Source organism: Symphalangus syndactylus, chromosome 24 (assembly GCF_028878055.3).
Source record: "Symphalangus syndactylus isolate Jambi chromosome 24, NHGRI_mSymSyn1-v2.1_pri, whole genome shotgun sequence".
NCBI lineage: Eukaryota > Metazoa > Chordata > Mammalia > Primates > Hylobatidae > Symphalangus > Symphalangus syndactylus.
This window is the reverse complement of record NC_072446.2, coordinates 65,936,268-65,963,417: the sequence shown is the minus strand read 5'-3', so window position 1 is coordinate 65,963,417 and position 27,150 is coordinate 65,936,268. Positions and strand designations below refer to the sequence as shown.

General features: G+C 41.0%; 1 long non-coding RNA gene across 2 annotated transcripts in view; it reads right to left on the bottom strand.

The window, feature by feature from the left end:
- Positions 1–303: 303 nt before the first annotated feature.
- The window catches only part of LOC134735897 (uncharacterized), a 118,802-nt gene continuing 91,955 nt past the window's right edge, over positions 304–27,150 (bottom strand). For both annotated transcript variants that reach the window (XR_010119478.1, XR_010119479.1), the window contains exon 3: positions 304–626. This is a non-coding gene — a long non-coding RNA (uncharacterized lncRNA). The remainder of the gene's footprint in view (positions 627–27,150) is intronic.

The window sequence follows — 27,150 nt, the reverse complement described above, 5'->3', positions numbered from 1 at the left end:
AAGACCGTATCTCCAAATAGGTCACATTGTGAATACTAAAGGTGAGGACTTCAACATATGAATCTTGGGGTGATACAATTCCATGCTTTTGATATAAGAATTAAGTGATTTAATACATGTTAAGGATGTAAATCTATACAGTAGATGCATACTCAACATTAGTTATAAAATTATCTTATTTTCAGTAGTAGCAACAGATATAAAAACAATAGTATTTGAAGTAGTAATAGCATCACTAGCAGGGATAATAGCAGAACCGTCTGAGAGAAAAGGAGGAAGAATCCCTATGCAAGGAAGGGGGAAGATATACTTTATAGAGAAATGAGACACAAGAGAATAGTATTCGTTTCACACTCTTCCAGCTACTATGGCTGTGTAACATAGTATGTCAAAACTTACCGGCTTAAGTCAATGACACTTATTTTCTTCATGAAATCTGCAGTTTTGACAGGCCCAACAGGGATAGCTTGCTCAAACTGTACTCGTCATCAGCTGGAACGTTCAGAGTCTCACTCACATGTCAATGCCAGCTGTCAGCTGGGACCTCAGTTGGACACGTACGTGGGGCCTCTCCACATGGCCTGGGTTTCTGCACACATTGTTGCTGGTCTCCAAGGGTGAGCATCCTGAAAGAGAAAAAGTGGAAATTGTAGTGCTTTTTATGACGTAACTTCAAAAGTCACTGAAAATTCCTTTGGTTGCATTCTATCATTTGAGGCATTTGTAAAGACTGTCAAAGTTCAAGAGATGGGGAAATAAACTCTTCCTTTTGATGGAGAGTGTCAAGGTCTGGAAGAGAATGTGGGACTGCATTTACTGCTGTGGTCATGTTTGGAGAGTATAATCCTCCATTCATACCTACCTTCTCACACAAAGCTTCTCTTTCTGGAGCTTTCTTTCAAACACTTGGGTTTGTGATTTTGTTCCAGATCAGAATTGGATCCTTATGCTATGCTACCCAACTTCCAGAGATTTGAGGATAAAATGGCACATTTGGCAGAAAACTTTTGAGAAGATCTTTATCAAAGAGAGAACTCTCTAAATAAAGGTTCAGTGTGCCTCATAGTTCTCTTTCCAACAGGAACATACAGAAAGGGGGTTGACATTCTGATTTCCCAGATAATCTTTTGTTTTTATGATTTTGAACATAAACATGTCTCAGACCTGAACAAGTAACTCAGATTTTCATCCTTAAAATTAAATCTGAAGAATAAGGAGAACCACATGCCCTTATCAGCTCTAATATTCTAAGAAAATGAGAAAAAAATGAATTAAGAACATTTAAAAGCCATGGACTGGGTTCATCAAAGATTGTCCCACTGAAGACAGAATCTGAGCTATTTCTTGCTTTATATTTGAATGCTGTGCATGGTTTTCATGGTGGCAATAATAATTTACTGACAAAATGCTTTTATTGAGTTGCCTTTACTGAAGAGGCCCTGCATGCCTTTTCACCAGCTTGCTACAATTAAAAGCAGCAGTAAACAGAGCCTTTCTATTTAGATTGAAAAGCAACGATTAAGCTTACCCAGCTATAAACAGGAGGCAGCTTCACATCTATGGCCCCAACTGCACACATTAAAGACTCTAGCTCCAAATGCCCCCAATTTATTTCTACAGGACAAACCAATAAATTGTCAAACTCTGACCTTAAAACTGACAATTTCTTAGAAAATGAAAGTAGGTAAATTATGCATAATTCTAGATAATTACTGAGATGTCTATGAGGCCAGGAAATCAGTACACACGCTGGAAATCTAAATTTGCAGGCTGCTAGCTTCTCCTTTTACCATTATCAAACCATGGTTTGCCTTGAGCAGCTGTCAGAGATGGCTTTTCTTTGCTTGGGGACATAGAAGAAAATAATGGACTTAAGAGAGAAGATGGAAAATACAGTTATTTTTTGAGATTTCCACTAGTTCAAGTGATTCAGCAAGGAAACCAGAACATGGGCAGTTACTGTTAAATGTTTTTGAATAAAAATGTTTAAATGCAAGCCATTTATCCCACCTATAAGCTGTAGCTGTCTGAGTTTTTAGAGATTTGAAGGCATTTGATTCAACCTCCTCACTTTCTGCAGCAGGAAACTGGAAGCTAAGGAAGCCCTGTGGATTGTCCAAAGTCACATGGCTTGACAGCAGCAGAGCTGGAACTCAATAGCTTTTCTGACTGTCACTGCAGCATCCACTGAATGGAAAAATTTGTTCTCTTTTTATTATTTTTAGTATAAAACCCTAGATTAATGAGATCTAAGTCATAAAAGTCCATGGGGTGCTATATTTCTTTGAGTGCAAGACAAGCTTCCAAAGGTGACAGGATTTTCCCACTTGAAGAAATGTGGTCCCCTCTGCCTCAATATCCTCCATCTGAGCCAAGAGTTGCCAATTTCCAAAAGCCGAAGAAAGTAAGTTTCCAAAATATGTCTTGGGTGATCATATCTTTTTTAAACTTGTGAGTCCTCTTCATTTTGTGTTTGCACGTGGCCTTTGTCTCCCAGTGATTTTCCAACTGCCCACGACTCCCCTTGGGTCATGCACTGGATATTCTCTGTTGCCTTCTGTCACCTTCTCTACTCAACTCTGTGCCCAGGAGACTGGCATTTATGTATGTATCAATGTCACCCTAGTCCTTTGGCTATAATCAGGCTGAGCTATCAGGGATACTAACAGAAGACCGGATAGCAGGGAGATAAAGAAGCCACAGTTTCTATTCCCCCAGTTCACTTCCTGCAGAATAAAGCACAGTTGCCCAGCTCAGCCCAGCCCACATTACCAAACCCCAGAAAAATTAGTGAGAATTAACAACTGCTGTACTGAACTACTCCATTTTTAGTAGTTTTTTTTTTTAAATTCAGCAGTATCTGACTGATACAAAATATGACACCTGCAAAGAATTTAAGACAACACAACCAACTTGAGATAGAGATCAATAGTTCTGAGACCCAGAAATGGAAGAGAACGCAGACTGGGATTGAGTTTGCAGATTCACTTGACTCCACATCCAGAAGCAAATGGAGACATCTGGGGCCCTGTGGGGTAGCAAAACTAAAATTATCCCATGGGAAGTAAGACATTCACTCTTCAAACTCATTGCTTGGAACTAGTAACAAGTTTGAGGTTCTCTCATGCATTAAAGGGGGCTGAAATAAGCTCTTAAAACCACTGTCTGAACTATAAAACTGGATAGCAGGGAAGCCGTAGAAAATAAAGTCTTATCCTGAACTTGGGCTTAACTGCTGACTTGGTAGCTGAATGTGTGAAAACCTCAATTTCAATGCAGTTTTGGAGTCCTGAGCTACCAATATAAGACCTGGTTTTTGACTAAATGTTATTGAGAAATGGTGGAAGAAGAAATTAAATATAAATCTGCAAGACTGTGAGACATAAAATAAGGGAGAGAGAAAGAGACAGAGAGAGAGGGAGAGAGAGAGAAAGAGAGAGAGAGAGAGAGACCTCCATTCAATAATAAAATTCCAAAACACATGAGGAAGTAATGCTAAGAAAGACAGCAACAAAATAAACTAATAAAACTGAGTTCACTCCAGATGAAATGGAAATAGTAAAAGAGACTATTACCCACTAGTCTTCACTAAAATAACTGCTGAAGAATGTATTTCAGGTAGAAGAAAACACCCTAAGAGATATAGAAGAATGGAGTGGAATGCAGAAACAACAGTACAGAATTTAGTAAAATATGATGATAAATTTAATTAACTATTGACTCTTAAAAAGAATGGTATTTTTCACATCACAAGATAAAATTCAAATAACACCAAGAAAGGCATAGATGGGAAAGACATTATGTGTGTAATAAAAGCATACTTAGTTCTTGGGTTATTTGGGAGAACAGCAGAGATACTAAATCACTTAAATTCTGTTCAGAATTTTTTTTACTTAAAAATGTTAAAACGTTAAAACTATCAATCAAACAGGAAGAAAGAAAAGAGGTAAAATAAGCAAAAAAAAGAGGATGGTAAACGTAAAATATATAATAACTAAGTCCAAATACAGCAGTAATCAAAATAAATGTAAAGGAATCAACTTAGTTATAAGAGCAAGATTATCAGGCTAGGTATTTAAAAATCCAACCATATGTAGTTTATAATAAACATACTTAAAACATAATGGTCCACAAAGGTTGAAAATAAAGACATGGAAAAAACAAGCAATGCAATCACTAACCAAAAGAAAGCTGATATGGCAATATGAATGTCAGATGGCATTGGATCTAGGCCAAAAAGCATAAAACGAGACATTATGTAGTGATAAAAAGAACAGTCCTGGCCAGGCGCGGTGGCTCACGCCTGTAATCCCAGCACTTTGGGAGGCCGAGAAGGGTGGATCACGAGGTCAGGAGATCAAGACCATCCCGGCTAACATGGTGAAACCCCGTCTCTACTAAAAATACAAAAAAGTAGCCTGGCGTAGTGGCGGGCACCTGTAATACCAGCTACTCAGGAGGCTGAGGCAGGAGAATGGCGTCAACCCGGGAGGCGGAGCCTGCAGTGAGCCAAGATCGTGCCCCTGCACTCCAGCCTGGGCGACAGAGCAAGACTCTATCTCAAAAAACAAACAAACAAACAAAAAAACCAGTCCTGTATTTGAATGGCTGACTATGGCTTGAAATATAAAAGAAAAATGCTGACGAAATTACAAAACAAAATTGAAAAATCTACTATCTTGTCTGAGATTTAAAACACATATCAAAAGCCAGCGGAGTCAGCAGAAAACACCAATTTGTATTAAAAAGCTGAAAAATAATAAACCCACTTTATAGATGTAGAAACTGGGGCCTAGGCAAGTTGAGTGATTCATGCAAGATCACAAAGTTTGTATGAATTCAAGCCAGGACTAAAACTCACACTTTCTAAATACTAATCCTATACCCTCCCCATTTTATAACATTAACACATGTAGAATAAACTGCATATCTGCAGAAATGATTAGCCTTTTCTATGGCCGTAAGAGAATCCTTAGTGTGGTAGTATATCTGTCAACGTTCCACTCAGGTTACCTTGAATTTCTTTTACTTTTTCAGTGTGCCCTTTCTTACCTCCTACATGTTAGGTTTCTAATTATCCACCTCTGTGATTCTCTATGGAGAACCACCCTTAGGCCACTGGGGTGGTTACTGTGAAACAGAAGTTCCTGGGATTTTATGCCCTCAATCATGGCCCTTATTCAATGACTGACTGGTGTGGGAAAATGGAAGCCCAGCTCTTTTGCCTTACAGTTCGGACAAATCTAAGGTATAATTTTCACTCTGAAGCTCCCCCGTGGGATCAGGCTGAGGCTGAATCTCGGCTTGGCTTCTTCGCTTCTCTTTCCTGCTTTTTACACCCAGTTCTACCTTGAAAATTTTCCTCAATAAATTCAGTTGCATTTGATTTCTCATCTCAAGGTCTGCTACTGGGAACCCTTTCCTAAAATGTGGACCATACAGCTCTGTACTAGGAGTAAAAAGAGAGTAGAAAGTGGTTCTACAGAAAACCAAATACAGCATGTTCTCATAAGTAGGAGCTAAATGACGAGAACACGTGGACACAAAGAGGGAAATAACAGACACTAGGGCCTATTGGAAGGTGGAGGGTGGGAGGAGGGAGAGGATCAGGAAAAATAACTAATGAGTACTAGGTTTAATACCTGGGTGATGAAGTAATCTATACAACAAACTTCTGTGACACAAGTTTACCTATATAACAAACCTACACAAGTAGCCCTGAACTTAAAAACAAACAAACAGGATTATTCCATTAAAGTATGTTCTCTATTTAAAAAAATTTGAAGTAAATGAAAATCACCCATAATCCCACTGTTTGTAAGGCTATTTTGGTCATTTACCTAAGTATATATACTGTACAAGTAAACGTGTTATAATGCCAAAAAAAAAAGAAAAGTAGTTCTAGGGAAAGAATATTTGAGTGGTTAAGGATTCCTGCTGCTTTCATCTTTGGGAAATTCCAGTTTGATTTGGGCACTAGGAACCTGGCATGGTGAATGCAGCGTCTGCCAAGCTAGAAAAACACTGCTGCAACTTCAGACTTCAGGTCAATTACTATTGACTGGCAAACTTTCTGTCCCAAGTGTACCCTCTTGGGTCCAATTCCAGATTAATAATGGCCCAATTCCAAATCTGGAGGACTCCTGGCCTCTCTTTCTCTCTCTCTCTCTCTCTCTCTCTCAATGCAGTTGCTTACTTCCCTTAAGACTGGCCCCGAATATACAAGAAGGCAACTCTGGGATTCTGGCCTTTAAGATGCACGACCATGGGTAACCATACAAGCAACATCATGGGCTTTCCAGTTGGTTGAGCCATTATTTCAGCCTCTACTTTGTATCTCATAGCTTCGCATTTCTTTGCTTTCCAAGTCTGGATTTATAGGTGGGCCTTGTCTAGAAAGCCAGGTCTACTTTTTATCAGGGCAAAAAGTTTCATTAACCACTGTGGCTTAGAATAATATTTACATAATAAAATATTTGCTATGTATTGAATGCATTCTATATGCCACTTTACAGATGAAGAAATGGAAGTTTAGATCTGAAGATTAACTTGCCCAGATTTATGTGGCCAGCCCTTGCCACAAACCAACCAAGGATTTAGTGAGTCAGACATGAGCCTGACTCTGCATGTATCCTACAAGTCATAGCATTCCCTAACCTGGTTTTGCTGACCTCAGGCTCTAGCACTGGATTTATCCTTGGTTCTTTTACTGAGTGCTCTAGTACTTTCCTAGTTGAGCCCCTGACACCCATCCTCTGTCAACTCATTTTCCCCAGGAGTTGACACCTGCTCCTCAAAGTATGTCTCCAACTTCTACCTGCCATTTTTCACAGAGACACATGGAGAATTTGCCCCAAATACACATCTCTAGGGACTTTCTGCTTCAACGCCCTTCCCTCCTCCTGTCAGACTGAACCATGGCAATGGGGCCTGAAACTCTCGATGCTATCTTAGGTTGGGTTCCCCAGAAGCAGAACCCAAGACAGGGAAAATCAGGCACATATGGCTTCAGTCCTCTTGAGGAAAGACTCTCGAAAGAAGCATCTAAAAGAAGAAAAGCAGACAGGACAACTAGGGTAAGAAGCCAAGCAAAGATGCATGCTCAGGAAAAATCTGAACCTGGTCTGATATGAGAGAGGACCTGGAGCATAAATTACAACACTGACATGATGGTCCTCATCATTAAGACAAGGTGGTTCGCCTTTTGTACTCCTGTATCAGCCAGTCATTGCCATAGACTTCTCCTGATAAAACCGTTTAGGTAGTGTAACTTTCTGGGCATTAACTTAGGGTGATACTTGGGGAAGAGGACCTCTGTTAGCTTTTAGCAGTCAATACAGCAGCTGGAGGCTAGAGCCCCTGCTCATCCACCAGCAACTACTACAAGTGCCTGGGCCTTGGGCAATGAACGTGAGACTTCAGCAATCAGATCCCTTTTCTCATCCCACCTTCCTGCTCCTGGCCTCCTCCTACTCCCCATCATCCTGTGTGGCTGGGGCCCTCCCATGCCCTGTGCCTATCCACAGGCTCCTGGATTTTAGTACCTGCTCAGAGTCCACTGCATTGGCGCCTGACACTTTATTAGTGTTCTAAAGCTTTGTTTACAGTTACCAGGACTCTCTAGATAGCAGCAAAAAGTCAACAGGGAAGTAAAACTCCACCAGCTGGTGTATTTTTTGGGGATAAACTCAGCACACAGGAAACAGCTGGGTACGTGCCCACAAACGTCAGTACATTGCTGGTCCCAAAGGCTCATCTGAAGTCACAAGTTTGAATCCCCGCTTTCCAAGCTGGTCTGTTTATATGCACTCCTCCACACCTTCAGTTCCTTTACACCATGTGAGCCTCAGGAAGCTGAGGCAGTAATGACCTTTGAAGATGTTCTACTGCCTGTGACAGCCCACAGGCCAGTCATTTGATCCAATTGCTTGATGCTACCTCCAGCAACCTCTTGGCAAAATCTCTGCCATTATGTACCATTGTTTCCTTATTCTAAAGCTCACATCTTCTCATGCTGAAGTCTATATGCTTCCTAGTGTATGAAAGCAACACTTTAATGTAGCCCTGAAGAAAACTGTCCAGCCCATCTGGACATCTACCAGTCACTAGGAAGAGAATAGATTTTTCAGGCACAAATGTTAGCACACTAAGGAGTAGAAGGCTGAAGGCCATCTTCACTGACTTTATAGTCAGCGTGTTCTTTGTTCAGCAAAACTTAGCTCCTAGTCCCCAGCCAATTCCAAAATGCTGAATTTCATCCTTCCACTACTTTGAAAGCATTTAAGGTCTAATGAAAAGGATTAGGCCTGGAATTGGTGCCAGAAATTAAAATGAAGGCATAATTTGCATGTTTTGACAATACCTTCACACTTATACCCATGCCATGCTTTCTTAAACACTCTTGAAAATATGTGAGAATCAAGATTTCATAATCCACTTCTTCTGGAACGCCATGTAGAAACATTCTCATTTTGCTTTCTCCCTGCCTTCTGATTTTACTCACTGGCTTAGTAATCACTGTAAGGATGGGGTAGCCATAAACAGCAGAGCATTGAGCTTTAGTGCACTCAGATGTTTGTGTATTTCCCCCTTTACCTTGTATATAAAGCCATGCTAATGTTCGCAGTTAATGCTGGAGCTCACCTGGAAAATAGCACCATCTTTCTCCTGAAGATGCTCAAACTCCGGGTAGTAACCTCAGGTTGTATCACAGCTCCTTGAGGGTGACTCACTGCTTTTAATAAGCACATGATAAAGATAATGTCTTTCTCCATTCTAGTGGTATTTCTCAGCAAAAGCCTAAGCTGCACCAGGGTGAGGCGTTGTAATATTTTCACAAGTGTTAAAAAGGATTACTGCTGTTCCTAATATTGGTCAGTGTGCCCAGATGGAGACTGCTGCTTTTGCGCATAACGTCTAAGCTTCTTTTCCAGCACACGATTGTTTAAGAAACCACTTTTCTTGCTATGCCCTGATAATCTTCCCTCTTGAATAACTCATTTCCATCAAGAGCAGGACAGAATCAGAACAGCATGGACGAGGATAATCTCTAAAATGTGGTTTCAAATGGAGAAGTGTGACATGGTTTGTCAGAGGCCTAGAAGGTGCACATTGTTTAGTAGGTTGACCCAAAGCCATCCTCAAGAGGTAGGATGGGTTTTTTTGTGTTTGGTTTTTTTTTGGTTTGTTTGTTTTGTTTTGTTCTGTTTGTTTTGTTTTGTTTTTTGAGACAGTCTCACTCTATCACCAGGCTGGAGTGCAGTGGTGCGATCTCAGCTCCCTGCTACCTCTGCCTCCCGGGTTCAAGTGATTCTCCTGCCTCAGCCTCCCGAGTAGCTGGGACTACAGGCTCGTGCCACCACATCCAGCTAATTTTTGTATTTTTAGTAAAGATGGGGTTTCACCATGTTGGCCAGGATGGCCTCGATCTCTTGACCTCGTGATCCACTCGCCTCGGCCTCCCAAAGTGCTGGGATTACAGGCGTGAGCCATTGCACACGGCCTAGAGGTAGGATGGTTTTAAGAGCACTGCACATTCTTTGATACTTTTCCCCCTGAGAGTAGGGTCTATGTTCCCACCCCTTGAACCTGGGTGGGCTTTGTTACTGCCTTGATCAATAACAAAGTGCAGCAGAAGTGACACTATAATTTCCAAGGCTGGGTCTGAAAAAAGTCAAGTAGCTTTTTCCTTGTTCTCCTGGAAAACATATTCTTTGTATCTTCAGCCTCCATGTAAGAAATTTTACTGTCCCGAGGCTGCCCTCCTGGACATACTAGGTGGAGAGGCCACTAAGAGAGAGAGAGATGACCAACAAGCCTTAGCTATTCAGGCATCATACATGGGAGTGACAAAACCTTCAAGATGGCACTAGCCCTAGCTACTGCTCAACTGTAATCACAGAGAGCCCAAAGCCAGAAATGCCCAGAGGAGCCTAGTGGACCCCAGAACTGTGAGAGATACTAATAAATTGTTATTGATTTAAGCTACTGGGTTTTGAAGATGTTGGTTCCATTGCAATACATAATGGGAACAGGAGGTGCATTACACATAATATAATGTACAATTCAACCCAAAGGACTCTCCTACCCACCACTGGATACATGTCTATGAGAGTTGGCACTGCTGTGGGTGCACAGAGCCAAGGCCATGCCTCACAAGACAGTAGAGTGGGTGGATGTCTGCATGCTATGATTTGAGAACGACTCAAAGTAGCCTCCCTCAGGGGGCTGCTCAGGTCCCTGACCTCTTCCACAGTAATTGCTTTGAGAGGATATGAAATCTTGGAAACTTGCCAAATGTTAGCAATCCCATTGTTCAGTGGGTTTCAAACTAGGAACACTCAGGTTTTGAGAAGGGATTCCAAGGAAGTACGGTGAAAGCAAGCCTTCTAGAGACACAGTATTCTCTCTCTCTGGCCTCAGAGGGAGGATTTCTTCCCAGCCTCAGGGGTGGAACTGACCCAAGGTGCCCATCAGTGCAACACATTCTTCTTGCCATTGTGATTGGTTTAGGGCTGGGCACGTAGTCCACGTCAAGCCAATCAAAGTGAGTATCAGGACATTCCCAGGGAGTTCTGGGAAAACAATGTTCTCCCTTTTTCAGAAAATTTTCTGAATTTTCTAAATTCAGATTGGAATTTAGAAGTATAGTACTTTCAGAGCTGCTAGCAACCATAGGAAAAGTGGCAGCGAATCCTAGGAATGGAGTGGAAAGAGAAGAAGTAGATCTGAGAAGAGACAGAAAAAAAAAAAGTTGATCCTAACGGCTTTCAGCCTGATATTCAGCTGTTCTTGAAGCTGATCTCCCCTGGACTGTTTCGTTATGTGAGCTCACAAATTTATTTTGTTTGGTGATTTAAGCAACTAGAACTTTAAAAATCAATGAGTACATATATGCTTGGCTTCTCTCGGAGTTTGTGTTTTAGCAGTAGAAGAAAATGATTTCTGCTGCTAAAAACATGTTTGGAAATAGCTGATCTTATCCTAGTGATCTAGTCCTTTTTGTTGTGCAAAAGGAAGTGCTAAAATCAGAATGAGAACCATGGTCACCTGACATAGACACAAGTGATGATGATGATGATATATCAATGTTGAAGTACTAATCCTGGGCAAGACACTGTTCTAAGTGCTATGAATATATTACCTCATTTAATCATCTCCAAAACATTATGAGATATTCTGTTACTATCACCGTTTACAAATGACGGAATTGAAGTACAGAGAGGATAAATAGCATCCTAAGATCACACAGCTAGTAAGTTGTGATGCTAGGAATGAACACAGCTGTTCTCTTAGCCATACCCTACACCCCTCTGACAAGGTAGAGTGCCTTCTCATTGGCCCCTGGGTTCTGGGCTCTGTCTTTCCACGATGCCTCTATTCTTAAAGCATGCAACCCAGAAGGTTCCTGTTAAATGTAAGTGAGAGAATTTCTATCACTGTGGACCTGCCTCCATCATCTGTTTTTATTCTAACCACAAAGTATATGACTTATTCATGTCTGCTTGGTTTTGACTCTTTACTAAGAGTAAGGGAATGCAGTGATCAAAGGGAAGGAAGATTTTTAACTTAAGTTGTCAGCTTGCTTCTGCTTCCAAAAAAGTTTCATGCTTAAAAATACGGCACCATGCTTTATTCTTCAAAAGAAAAAAAGCCAAATTGTAGCTGACTCCAACTCCTTGTTTTACTTAGGTGGAGGAAGATTCAATCTCAGTGAGTATGCTTTGTTCCTGCCCACCCCTCAGCTCCCAAAATGGCCCAGGAAGTTGTACGCAGCATAAAATTTGATGTCACTGTTATTTGGTCAACTTGTGTGACCATTGTTCAGATTTGTGTAGTCCCTGGAAAGAAGATGGCTCTGACAGTTCTCTGTCATTTTGGGGTACAGGGCACCTTGTTATATGGCTGTTTCCCAGGGCCTGGTGTCAAGCTTCTCTTCGTGGGTGCTATATATATATGCTATTCTAAGGAGATGCTAAAGTGTGAGATTGGAAGCCACAATCCCTCTCTTTGTCTCCATTAATCTCCACCTTTCTGCCTTTGCTGTTTCCACCCATCCCTCCCTTTCAGTGAAGAACACAGATGCCCTCACTGCTCTGCTCCATTCTTTATAGTTCTTTGCATATTGCAAGGGTTTTGCTTAAATTAGAGTGGGCCTTAATAGAATTGTGGGGCTTTTAAACATTCAGGCATCATTTATTTTAATATCCTCCTAAATACCTTTTGAAAAATCTCTTAGAAGTCCAATCGATTTAAGGGTTAGTGTGTATTTTAATTGACCATTCAATTTCAAAGAAATGTGGAGGAAATTACACCCCTCTTAACAGAGAAACAACAATTTAAGGAGAATGAGACCTTGATTGAAACCACTAGGAACTTAAAAACCAGACTCTGATGTGGTTAAAGAAAACAGCCCGGGAATTTATAAAGCCTGCCTTATTTTGCTTTTAGGAAAAACTTGAAAACCATAAAACAAGGTGAGATGTTATCCAAAATTTTGAAGCTATTTAATAAACAGATTAATGCAGTTACTTTTGTTTGGCATTGAGAAACATTGGTTAACCAAAATTTTATTACAAAAATAAAATGAAATAGTTAGTTCTCACCCAGCCTATGGACTTGAGGCTTGGAAGAAAGATGTTTTAATATCTTGTCATCTGTTAGCATGTTTTTGATCAAATCACATAATCAGACAAATTCTTTTTTTTTTTTTGAGACAGAGTCTCGCTTTGTCACCAGCCTGGAGTGCAGTAGCATGATCTCAGCTCACTGCAACCTCCGCCTCCCGGGTTCAAGCGATTCCCCTGCCTCAGCCTCCCAAACAGCTGGGATTACAGGCACACACAACCACGCCCAGCTAATTTTTGTATTTTAGTAGAGACGGGGTTTCACCATGTTGGCCAAGATGGTCTCAATCTCCTGACCTCGTGACCTGCCTGCCTTGCCCTCCCAAAGTGCTGGGTTTACAGGAGTGAGCCACCGCACCTGGCCTCAGACAAATTCTTGATCAGATGGGCTCCCTAAGAACACTCTTTTCTTCTTTCTCTCTTTTTTTTTTTTTTTTTTTACATTTTTTTCCATAGGTTACTGTGGTACAGGTGGTATTTGGTTACATGAGTAAGTTCTTTAGCGGTTATTTGTGAGATCCTGGTGCACCCATCACCTGAGTAGTATGCACTGAACCCTATTTGTAGCCTTTTATCCCTCATGCCCCTCCCACTTCATTGTATTATTCTTTATTTTGATTTTTTGTTTGTTTGTTTATTTGTTTTGAGACAGAGTCTCACTCTATCACCCACGCTGGAGTGTGGTGGTGCAATCTCAGCTGACTGCAACCTCTGCCTCCTAGGTTCAAATGATTCTCCTGCCTCAGCCTCCTGAGTAGCTGGGACTACAGGCATGTGCCACGACACCAGGCTAATTTTTGTATTTTCAGTAGAGACAGGGTTTTGCCATGTTGGCCAGGCTGGTCTTAAACTCCTGACCTCAGGTGATCCACCTGCCTCAGCCTCCCAAAATGCTGGGATTACAGACATGAGCCACTGCGCCCAGCCCATCATATCATTCTTATGCCTTTGCGTCCTCATAGTTTAGCTCCCACATCTCAGTGAGAACATAGCGATGTTTGGTTTTATATTGCTGAGTTACTTCACTTAGAATAATAGTCTCCAATCTCATCCAGGTTGATGCAAATGCCATTAATTTATTCCTTTTTATGTCTAAGTGGTATTCCATTATATATATAATATATATATTATATACATATATACATTATATACATATAGTATATATTATATACCTATAATATATATATATCAGGTTTTTTTGTTTTTTTGTTTTGTTTTGTTTTTTGAGATGAAGTTTCGCTCTTGTCTCCCAGGCTGGAGTGCAATGGTGCAATCTCGGGTTACTCTTCCACCCACCACCCACCGGGTTCAAGCGATTCTCCTGCCTCAGCCTCCTGAGTAGCTGGGATTACAGGTGCCTGCCACCACGCCTGGCTAATTTTTGTATTTTTAGTAGAGACAAGGTTTCACCATATTGGCCAGGCTGGTCCCAAACTCCTGACCTCAGGTGATCTGCCCGCCTCGGCCTCCCAAAGTGCTGAGATTACAGGTGTGAGCCACTGCACCCGGCCTGGTTTTTTGGGGTTTTTGTTTGTTTTTTGTTTTTTGGGGGGACAAAATTTCACTCTTGTTGCCCAGGACGGAGTGCAATGGTGAGATCTCAACTCACTGCAACCTCCACCTCCTGGGTTCAAGTGATTCTCCTGTCTCAGTCTCCAGAGTAGCTGGGATTACAGGTGCCTGCCACCACGCCCGGCTAAGTTTTTATATTTTAAGTAGAGATGGGGTTTCACCATGTTGGCCAGGCTGATCTTGAACTCCTAACCTTGAGGTGACCCACCCACCTCGGCCTCCCAAAGTGCTGGGATTACGGGAATGAACCATGGTGCTCAGCCTATACCAGTTTTTTATCCACTCGTTGATTGATGGGCATTTGGGTTGAGAACACCCTTTCCTATCAGTCCATTTTATTTATTTCGTGTTTCAAAAATTACTCCATAAACATGGTTATCCCCATAAACACAGAACAAACATTTGACAAAATTCAGTACCTTTTCATGATAACAAATAGTAAAGAAGGAAATTTTCTTAACTAATAAAGGTCAATACACAAAATTCACAGCTAACATCATACTACATAAAATTGAAAAGATTCCCCACTAAACCAGGAACAAGACAAGGAGGGCCACTCTTACCATTTCTATTAAACATTATACTAGAGCTTCTAGCTGAGGCAATTAGGCAAAATGAAGTAAGAAAAAAAGGAAATAAATAAATGACATCCAGATTGGCAAGGAAGAAGTAAAATCATCTCTATTTGCAGATGGCATGATCTTGTATATAGAAAATCCTAAAAAATCCACACATACATACAAAAGGCTATTATAACCAATAAATGAATTCAGCAAGACTACAGGATATAATATGAAAATTCAAAAATCAATTCACCTTTTGTACACTAGTAATGAACAACCCAAAAATGGAATTAAGAAAGACATTTTATTTATAATAACGTTAAAAAGAATAAAATACTTAGGAAAAAATATAAGCAAAGAAGTGTGTGGTCATTTATTTTTTATGTCCACTGGACTAGGCCTTGGGCTACCCAGACATTTGTCCAGGCATTATTCTAGGCATGTCTAGGCATGTTTGTGAGAGTGTCTCTGGAGGAAATCAACATTTGAACCGGTAGGCAGAGTAAAGCAGATTGCTCTCCCTAATGTGTGTGGGCTTCAACGCATCAACTGAAGACCTCAACAGAACAAAAAAGCTGAGTAAAAGGGAACTACTGCCTGACTGCTTGAGCTCGTCTTTTCTGGCTTTTGTACTCAAATTGAAACATCAGCTCTCCTGGGTTCTCCAGCTTGCTGACTGAAAATCTTGGGACTTCTCAGCCTCCATAATTCCATGAGCCAATTCCTTATAATCGATTGTTCTCTCTTTCATAGGTACATATGGGGTATATATATATATATACACACACACACACACACACACACATATGTATACTTGTAGTTTTGTTTCTCTAGAGAAATCTAATGCAGGATTATAAAAAAATATATTACTGAAAGAATTTTTAAAATACCTAAATAAATCGAAAGACATTTTATGTTCATGGATTGGAAGACTTAATATTGTTAAGATAGCAACACTCCCTAAATTAATTTACAGATTAAACTCAAGCCTTATCAAAATCTCAACTGCCTTGCTTACAGAATTTGACAAACTTATCCTCAAATTCACATGGAAATGTAGTAAACTCAGAATAGCCAAAATAGTCCTGAAAAAGAGGAATAAAGTTGGAAGACTTACACTTCCTCATTTCAAAACTTACTACGTAGCTACAGTAATCATCTTGAATACTTTGTACTGGCATAAGGATAGTTATATAGATCTACAGAACAAAATTGAGAGTCTAGAAATAAACCTTTACATTTATAATCAATTGATTTTGGACAAAGATGTCAACACAATTCAGTGAGGAAAGAATAGTCTGGTGCTGGGGTGACTGGATATCCTCATGGAAAAGAATAAAGTTGGACCCTACCTCATATCATATACAAAAATTAACTCAACATATAGGAAAGATCTGAATGTAAGAACTAAAATATAAAAATCTTAGCAGAAAACCTAGGTATAAATATTCGTGATCTTATATTAAGTGATAGTTTCATACGTATGACACCAAAAGCACAAATCGAAAACTTTTGTGTGTCAGAGAACATCATGAAATAAGTGAAAATAAAAACCACAGAATGGGAGAAAATACTTGCAAGCCATATATCTGATAAAACACTTGCCATATAAAGAACTCTTCAAAGTCAACAACAAAATGACAAACAACTCAATTAAACGGGGAAATGATCTGAATGAACATTTTTCCAAAGAAAATATTCAGATGGCTAATAAGCACATGAAAATATCTTCAATATCATTAGCCACTACGCAATTACAAATTAAAATTACAATGATATATCACTTTGTATCCCTTAGGATGATTAAAATAAAAGACAGACAGTAACAAGTGTTGGTGAGGGTAGAGAATTGGAACCCTCATATATTGCTGATGGTGTTGTAAAATGCTGTAGCCATTTTTGAGTAACAGTCTGGCAGTTCTTTAAAAGTTAAAAATAGAGTTACTGTGTGTGTGTGCGTGTGTGTGTGTGTGTGTGTGTGTGTATTTGAGACAGGGTCTCACTCTGTTGCCCAAGCTGGAGTGCAGTGGTGCGATCTCGGCCCGTTGCAATCTCCACCTCCCAGGTTCAAGCAATTCTCCCACCTCAGCCTTAGAATTACTGTTTGACTCAGCAATTTCACATCTAGGTAATAATCACCAAAAAGTGGAAACAACCCCAATGTCCATCAACTGATTAACAGATACACAAAATGTGGTATATTCCATACAGTGGATTATCATTTGGCCATAAAAAGGAATGAAGTACTGGCTTATACATTCTAAAACATGAATGAACCTTGAAAACATTATGCTAAGTGAAAGAAACCCATCACAAAAGACCTTATATTTTATGATTCCATTTATATGCAATATCCAGAAGAGGCAACGTCATAGAGACAGCAAGTAGATTAGTGGTTGCCAGGCAATGGGAAGGGAGAGGAGGGAGATAGCAAGTGACTGTTAGTGGGTACGGAGTTTCTTTTGGGGGTAATGAAAATGTTCTGGAATTAGTGGTGATGGTTGCACAACTCTGTGACTATACTAAACAGTATTGAATTACACACCTTAATGTATTTTATAATGTATGAAGTACGTCTTGATAAAGCTGTTCCAAATACTTTATATAATATATGCTAAATATATATTATATAACACATTATAATCAATATAATATATATCTCATATTTATTATTGTGTATTATATATTGTATAAATGTATATGTAATTATACAGTATAAAATTATAATAATTGGGCATGTTATAATTGTTATGAGCCCTATGTCTCTCCTGTTGCAGCTTAAAAGCTGGAAGTCCCTGAATTCGTTTGAAACCTGGCAAAATTTCCTTCTTATTTAAATAAGCTGCCTTAACATCCTTTAAAGGTCTGAGAATTAAAGCAAAACAATACCAATCAAAAACTTCCTTGTGACTAGTTTATCCCTGAGTCAAGTTGTTTTCTATTTGTTTGTTTTCTTTTGGTTTGGATCAGATTGGTTTGTACATTATGTGGTTAAGAGCTTCTGCTGGGCTTCTAGTACTGGCCATCACCACTAGTAGCTATTATACAGGGAAAGTTAACTCCCTCTCTTTGCCCAGGTTACCCATCTGTAAAATGGGAAAATTTTTGAGGCCATCACAAAATGTCAGTAGAAGGACTAAATGACCTCTTAAAAATTCAGGGTTCAAGACAACCTACAGAATGGGAGAAAAATGTTGCAATCTATCCACCTGACAAACACCTAATATCCAGAATCTACAAGGAACTTAAACAAATTTACAAGAAAAACACAAACAACTCCATTAAAAACTGGGCAAAGGACATTAACAGAAACTTCTTTGAAGAAGACATTTATGTGGCCAACAAACATATGAAAAAAAGTTCAACCTCACTTATCGTTAGAGAAATACAAATCAAAACCACAATGAGATACCATCTCATGCCAGTCAGAATGGCGATTATTAAAAAGTCAAGAAACAACAGATGCTGGCAAGGTTGCAGAGAAAAAGAAATGCTTTTACACTGTTGGTGGGAATGTAAATTAGTTCAACCATTGTAGAAGACAGTACGGTGATTCCTCAAAGACCTAGTACCAGAAATACCATTTGACCCAGCAATCCCATTACTGGGTATACATCCAAAGAAATATGAATCATTCTATTATAAAGATACATGCCCACGTATGTTTATTGCAGCACCGTGCACAATAGCAAAGACAGGGAATCAACCCAAATGCCCATCAATGACCGATGGGATAAAGAAAATGTGGTACATATACACCATGGAATACCATGCAGCCACAAAAAGAAATGAGATCATGTCCTTTGCAGGGACATGGATGCAACTGGAAGCCATTATCCTCAGCAAACTAACATAGGAACAGAAAACCAAACATCGCATGTTCTCACTTATAAGTGGGAGCTGAACAATGAGAACACATGAGTACAGGGAAAAGAACAACACACACTGGGCCCTGTCAGGGGGCCGGGAGGAGGGAGAGCATCAGGAAAAATAGCTAATGCATGCAGGGCTTAATACAGAGGTGATGGGTTGATAGGCACAGCAGACCACCATGGCACACATTTACATATGTAACTGTATTAGTCTGTTTTCATGCTGATGATAAAGACATACCCAAGATGGGGCAATTTATAAAAGAAAGAGGTTTATTGGAAGTATAGTTCCACATGGCTAGGGAGGCCTCACAATCATAGTCGAAGGCAAGGAGGAGTAAGTCACACCTTACATGGATGGCAGCAGGGAAAAAGAGAGCTTGTGCAGGGAAACTCCTGTTTTTAAAACCATCAGATCTCTTGAGACCGATTCACTATCACGAGAAAAGCATGGGAAAGACCTGCCCCCCATAATTCAATCATCTCCCACTGGGTCCCTCCCACAACACATGGGAATTATGGGAGCTACAAGATAAGATTTGGGTTGGGACACAGAGCCAAACCATACCATTCTGCCCTTGGCCCCTCCCAAATCTCATGTTCTCATGTTTCAAAACCAATCACGCCTTCCCAGCAGTTCCCCAAAGTCTTAACTCATTCCAGCATTAACTCAAAAGTCCACAGTCCAAAGTCTCATCTGAGACAAGGCAAGTCCTTTCTGCCTATGTGCCTGTAAAATCAAAAGCAAGCTAGTTACTTCCTAGATACAATGGGGGTACAGGCATTGGGTAAATACAGCCATTTCCAATGGAAGAAATTGGTCAAAACAAAGGGGTTACAGTCCCCATGCAAGTTCAAAATCTAGCAGGGCAGTCAATGTTAAAGCTCTGAATGATCTCCTTTGACTCCATGTCTCACATCCAGGTCATGCTGATGCAAGAAGTGGGCTTCCATGGTCTTGGGCAGCTCCACTCCTTTAGCTTTGCAGGATACAGGCTCCCTCCAAGCTGCCTTCACAGGCGGGCATTGAGTGTCTGCAGCTTTTCCAGGTGCACGGTGCAAGCGGTCAGTGGATCTACCATTCCAGGGTCTGGAGGATGGTGGCCCTTTTCTCACAGCTCCACTAGGCAGAGCCCCCATAAGGACTCTGTGTGGGGGCTCAGATCCCACATTTCCCTTCTGCACTTCCCTAGCAGAGGTTCCCCATAAGGGCGCTGCCCCTGCAGCAAACTTCTGCCTGGGCATCCAGGCATTTCCATACATCCTCTGAAATCTAGGCAGAGGTTCCCAAACCCCAGTTCTTGACTTCTGTGCACTTGCAGGCTCAACACCACATGGCAGCTGCCAAGGCTTGGGGCTTGCACCCTCTGAAGCCACAGCCTGACCTCTACATTGGCTCCTTTTAGCCATGGCTGGAGCAACTGAAATCCAGGGCACCAAGTCCCTAGGCTGGACACAGAAGGGGACCCTGGACAAGTCCCAAAAAACCACTTTTTCCTCCTAGGCCTCTGGGCTTGTGATGGGAGGGGCTGCCATGAAGCCCTCTGACATGCCCTAGAGACATTTTCCCCATTGTCTTGGGGATTAATACTCGGCTCCTCATTACTTATGCAAATTTCTGAAGCAGGATTGAATTTCTTCTCAGAAAATGGAATTTTCTTTTCTAATGCATTGTCAGGCTGCAATTTTTCCAAACTTTTATTCTCTGTTTCCGTTTTAAAACTGAATTCCTTTCACAGCACCCAAGTCACCTCCTGAATGCTTTGCTGCTTAGAAATTTCTTCTGCCAGATAGCCTAAATCATCTCTCTCAACCTCAAAGTTCCACAAATCTCTAGGACAGGGGCAAAATGACACCAGTCTCTTTGCTAAAACATAACCAGACTCACCTTTGCTCCAGTTTCCAACAAATTCCTCATTTCCATCTGAGACCACTTCAGCCTGGACTTTATTGTCCATATCACTATTAGCATTTTGGGCAAAGCCATTCAACAAGTCTCTAGGAAGTTCCAAACTTTCTCAAATTTTCCTGTCTTCTTCTGAGCCCTCCAAACTGTTCCGACCTCTGCCTGTTACCCAGTTCCAAAGTTGCTTCCACATTTTCAGGTATCTTTTCAGTAGCACCCCACTCCTGGTACCAATTTATTGTATTAGTCCATTTTCATGTCACTGATAAAGATATACCTGAGACTGGGTAATTTATAAAGGAAAGAGGTTTATTGGACTTACATTTCCACATGCTGGGGAGGCCTCACAATCATGTTGGAAGGCAAGTAGGAGCAAGTTACATCTTACATGGATGGCAGCAGGCAAAAAGAGAGCTTGTGCAGGGAAACTCCTGTTTTTAAAACCATCAAATCTTGTGAGACCCATTCACAATTGCAAGAACAGCACAAGAAAGACCTGCCCCCATGATTTGATCATCTCCCACTGGGTCCCTCACACAACACATGGGAATTATGGGAGCTACAAGATGAGATTTGGATTGGGACACAGAACCAAACCATATTAGTAACAAACCCACATGCCCTGCACATGTATCCTGGAACTTAAAATATAATACAATTTAAAAAATTAAAAATGAAAAAAAATTTTTTAATTCAAGATTCAGTCATTAAAACAGAGACATATGCCCAATAAATGTATTATTATTATTCTAATACTTAGCACTCTGTTCTGTGGATTCTCAAAAGTAGCTTATATTTTAAACCACTTAGGCCTTATAACTGGGGGAAGATTCCACCTTATCCCAAATTGGGAGAATGCAGGAAGCATGAAGGACAAAGGGTCAATGGAGTCACAACCTATAGACAGCCTGAAAATCCAAATTTGGGGCATGCCTTTGTGCTGCTCTACAAATAGCCTTCATTTGCTTTTCCTATCTGGCTTCAAGATTAATTGCTAAACTTGGAAGGAGGACCTTGAAGTTTGCTCATAAATTTTCTGTGTTTAAAAAGAAGATTTTTGTCATTAATATTCTGGAGTGAGCATGAGTCAGGGAGAGTGACTCAGGCCATGTTCTCAGAGGTGGCTGGCTATAAATCCACTTTTGCAGAATATTAATCTCCCCTGGCTCCTTTGAAAAGTTAGCAATTATTAGTAGACAGTGTGAAAGAGAGTCTTTAAAAGAGGAATGGTAAGACAATGTCACCTTGAGTTTCTTCCAAACTCATTGCTATTAGAGAAGAGAAAAGCTGTTCCCTCACACAAACTTTGGAGAGGAGTTTTCTTGGCAGGCAGAGGCAGCAAAAGGAAGTCACAACTCCACTAGACAGAGCCTCCATAGGGACTCTGTGGTGGGGGGGCTCTGACCCCACATTTTCCTTCTGCACTGCCCTAGCAGAGCTTCTCCATGAGAGTGCTGCCCCTGCAGCAAACTTCTGCCTGGGCATTTAGATACCTAAAACTTACTACGTATGTGTACTGGATCCCAAGAAAAACCCTAGTACCTTCAAGGAAAGATAAGGTTTCCGGAAGCAATTTGACTCAATAATTAATTGTTCCTACTCAATGCTGGAATACCTAGGTTGCCTTGAAAATATTAAGCCAATCATTTGGAGAGTTTGAATCTCTTGAACCTAATAATTAAAGGTAGATAATATTTATGTCTTTGGGCAAGTGTAAACAGGGTCACAGAATTAGGGGATTCAAGAAATGGACATTGAAGTATCACCACCCACTCCAAGCCCTTGCCTGAGGAAGGGATACATTGAAACCACAACACACTGTTTTTTTTTTCTTTCCTGTACATTTATATTAGTGGGCTGTTAAAGTGTGGTTCCCACAAGGCAGCATGGGTATCCTCAGGGAACTTGTTAAAAATGCAAATTATCAGGCCCCTCCCCAGATTTACTGAATCAGAATCTCTGAGGTTGGGACTCAGAAACCTGTATTTTAACAACCCCTCCAGACGATTCTGCCGCTTGCAGAATTACTGCTCTAACTACAGCCAGTAACAGAGCTACTTTTAAGAAGCAAGTGGTTATAACAGTTGGGACTATTGTAGGCCGAAAAAAAAAAAAAGAAAGAAAGAAAAAAGAAAGAAAGGAAGAAGGGAAGGAAGGAAGGAAGGAAGGAAGGAAGGAAGGAAGGAAGGAAGGAAGGAAGGAAGGAAGGAAGAAAAAGAAAGAAAGAAAGAAAGAAAGAAAGAAAGAAAGAAAGAAAGAAAGAAAGAAAGAAAGAAAGAAACTGGATCACAGTGGTCTGACTAAATAAGAGTTTATTTTTATGTCACAAGAAGAATGGAGTTCAGCTACCCTGGGCTGATTCTGCAAAACCAGAACGTCATCATTGTCCCTGGCTCCTTCTACCTTGGTAAGTGGCCTTTTCCCTCAGGTTCAACACTTTAGGGCCATAACATAGCTGCTTCACCTCTGCCATGTTCAGGGCAGGAAGAAGAATGAGAAGGGCAAAAGGTAAAAGGTACATGCCAGCTGGGTCTCTCCACTTCTAAAAGGCTTCCTGGAAGCTTCAGCAAGTGACCACCACTCATGTGGCATAAAATATAAAAACATTAATCAAATATTTCATCATCAGGGCTGGAAGGAACAATAGGAAAGCACAGAGTTTAAAAAGAGTGGTTAAGGCCAGGCATGGTGGCTCATGCCTATAATCCCAGCGCTTTGGGAGGCCGAGGCAGGCAGATCACTTGAGCTCAGGAGTTCGAGACCATCCTGGGCAACATGACGAGACCCCATCTCTACAAAATATACAAAAAGTGATACATGCCTGTATTCCCAGCTGCTCAGGGGGGCTGAGGTAGGAGGATCACTTGAGCATGGGAGGTGGAGGTTGAAGTGAGCTGAGATCATGCCACTGCACTCCAGCCTAGGCAACAGAGTAAGACCCTGTCTCCTAAAAGTAAAAATTAAAAATAAAAAGAGTGGTTAGCAATTGTATTGCATAAGGTCCAATTCTGGTAAAATGTGCTTGATTTTATTTTGGAAATTATTCTTCTTAAGATTGAAAATGCAACATTTGCCATCGTATTTACACCTTTCTTTATTATTTCTTCATCACTGGATGATTTTTACTCTTGACAAAAGTTTGGAAGTTGAATTACTAGCACCAACTATAATATCAGTGTGTAATGCTGGGCCACTGTAGTTGAGTAAGATGGCTTGTGTTGTCTTTTCTTGACTGACTTCATTGCACTTAATTATGGAATTTTGTTCATATCTTAGTGTTACTTCCTGGCCAGAAATTTTTATTTTGCAAACAGGTCCAAACAGTAATATCTTTATTACAGAGAAGTACTCTTAAGTCCATTTACTTTGAAATATACGTCTTTCATCAGCTACGTTTTTCTTCTTGGCAGCTAAGGCTTACATTTAATCAAGAAAATGTCCTTCTTGCACTTATAGTAGGCACCCTCCTACCCAGCTCTGCCTCTAGTCCCAAAAAAGCCATCTGATGCTCACTACTGCCTGTCAAACATCCTAATGGATTATTGCTCCTCTCCACCAACCCCTACCCGAGGACCTAGCCAGCAGAATGCTAAAACACCCAATCCACACAGGCAAAATAAAATGATGTGGGGAGCAAAATCTAGAAACTTGGTACTCAGAGTAGGGTCTTCCCACCAGTAGCATCAGCATTTCCTGGACCGTTGTTGGCAATGCAGACTCCCAGTCATCCTAAATCTGCTAAATCAGAACCTACATTTTAAAAAGACCTCCAGTGGTGGTTATGTATATTAGTTTGAAAAGCACTGGCCTAAAGCAGTGGTTATTAAAATATTGCTCTAGACATGCAGCATAATCATCTTCTGGGAAACTGTGAGAAATGCAAAATCTCAGGCCCATCCCAGCCCTGTTGAACTGGACACTTTAGGGGTGGAGCCCAGTAATCTGTGTTTTATGAAGCCTTCCAGGTGATTCTGACGTAAGCCAAAATCTGAGAACTTCCCCTATAACAACGGTAGTCAACCTTATACAAAGAAATCACCTAGGGTATTTAAACATTACAGCTGTCTCCTATCTTAAATGTTTCTGCTCATAGGAGGAGTGTTTTAGGTCAAATTTCCCAGAAGAGCACCAGGGAAGACCACATCTATGTCTAGCCCCGCTCTTCTTCCTCCTCTGTCTACATAACACTTAACAAGAATCCACATTTCAGACTGCTTCTTATGAGCTCTCCCACATTGCCACATATTTGTTTCACCAGGCAAGATGAAAACAGCCTGCTGAGCCCCAAAGGAATAAAGCATAGAAGAGGACTGGAGAACACATTTGACTGGTTTGTAGGGTCAGTGTCAGGGGCTGCAGCCTAGGAGGCCTGGATAAATGCTGCTTTCTACATAGACAGGTTGTGGAGGGGAGAAGACCTGATTCTCAACACCATTGTGTTGGCGCCCCTCCCACAGGTAGTAGATTAATTACAGGAAAATAATTAGTCCTGATTTCCCATTCCTTCTCGTATGCACACTCTTTGCAATGTGATTTTGTGATTCTTCCAATCCAGAAATAGACTCTGTTTCCCCACCCGTTGAATCTGCTCTACGACTTGAATTAGCCATAGAATGTGGTGGAAAGGATGGTTTGCCAGTTCCAAGCCTGGCCTCCACAGGCTTGAACACTCTCCTTTTTCTCTCAGACCCTTAGCCAGCACCAAGTGATGATACCCAGACAAACTAGCCTGAGAGACTTGTGCCCCAGTCATGCCATCCCCCCCAAAACAGCCAGCTGAGCACCACATATGTGGGTGAGACCATCCTGGAGCAGCCCTCCTCTAGCTGACCAATGACTCCAGCATGAGCCCAACTGAGAACAACAGAGAAGGGCCCAGGGTAAAAGGGTCACACGCTGACCTGTAACCTTGAGAACTAATAATGGCTGCTTTTGGAAGACGCTGATTTTTGGGGTGCCTTGTTAGGCAGGATTATTGTGACAACAGTTCAATGATACCTCACAACTTTCAGATCTTTCCTGGAGAAACCCAAATATGGGACAGAAGCATTAAACTACAAACTACAGACAGCTCTGCACACCTGACTCTGGGTGTGAGGAAATGGACCACGGAGAAGGCAGAGGCATTGGTGGTCAGAGAACACAGCACTCGAGACAGAGCAGGCTTAGAGCTCAGAGGGGCTTGTGAGCTGTGAACAGCACAGCCTGGAGCCTTCTGTGAAGTCACACGGGGAGGAAGTGATGAGAAGGCAAGTTCTATTTTTGTTGTGTGATCTAGAAAAAGTACCTGGGAAGCCAGCAGGGAGCCAATCAGGGAAGTTGACTGACGGGGCCAACATGGGCTTCCGTTTTATGAAAGACGTGGAAGAGAAAGAGAGAAGGGCCCAGAAGTGTGAAATTTGGGGGTAAAATTAGAACTAGGTTTTTTTTGTAGCTTTAAATTTTTTCTTTATTGAGGTCTAACAAAAATACAGTAAATTGGCTGGGTGCAGTGGCTCACGCCTGTAATCCCAACATTTTGGAAGGCCAAGGTGAGAGGATCGCTTGAGCCCAGGAGTTCGAGGCAAACCTGGGCAATGTAGGGAGACCCTGTATCTACAAAAAATTTTAAAATTAGCTGGACATGCACACGCCTGTGGACCTAGCTATTCAAGAGGCTGAGGTGGGAGGATCCCTTGAGCCCAGGAGTTCGAGGCTACAGTGAGCTGTGATCATGCCACTGCACTCCAACCTGGACAACAGAGTGAGACCCTGTCTTAAAAAAGCAAAACTAAAAAAAACAAAACACATGAAAACACAAAACAGTACATTGCACAGATCTTAAGAGTCCAGCCTGGTCAATTGGTGGTGTAAGCTCCCAGATCAACAAGAAAAGGCTTTGTAGCACCCAGAAGGCTCCCTTGTGCCCATTCGTGGTCAACCCTTCTTCAGAGGCAACCCCTCTTCTAACTTCTACCACTGCAAACTAGTTTTGCCTATTTTTGAACTTCATATAAATGAAATCATGCAATATGTGCCCTCAACTCTGTTTTTTTCTGCTCATCATTTTGCCTATAAAATTCTTACATGGAGGTACATGTTATAGTAAGATGTTCTTTTTTATCATTCTGTAACATTCCATTTTATGAATATACTACAATTTATTCTGGTCTACTGTTATTAGACATTTTGACTTTATGAATAGGGCTGTTATGAACATTCTTGTACATGTCTTTTGGTGCACACAGGTTCTTTCTCTTGCTAAACCAGTGGCTTTTAATCAATCCCTCCTTTGTTCATCAACTGGTTTGAGTAATGACCCGACACCCTTGGTCACCCGTTCACCACAGGCTCAGTAAGAATCTGCCCCTGAATTCAAAGCCCACTCTAGGAGGAAGGGCAAGAGAAGGAAAAGGGAGAGAAAGAAGAAGGCAGCTCCAGTGACTACAGAAATGATAATCAGTTCTTCCTAACTTCACGTTGGTCTCTAGTGGCTATCTGAAGTGCCTAAAATGACATTCATTTGAAGTAAAGATGTGAAGATTCCTTTTGAGATGCAAATATGGTTTTTAGAAGGGTAAATACATAAAATAATTTAAATGTTACCTTTGCTGGTCCTTCACAATGTTCAA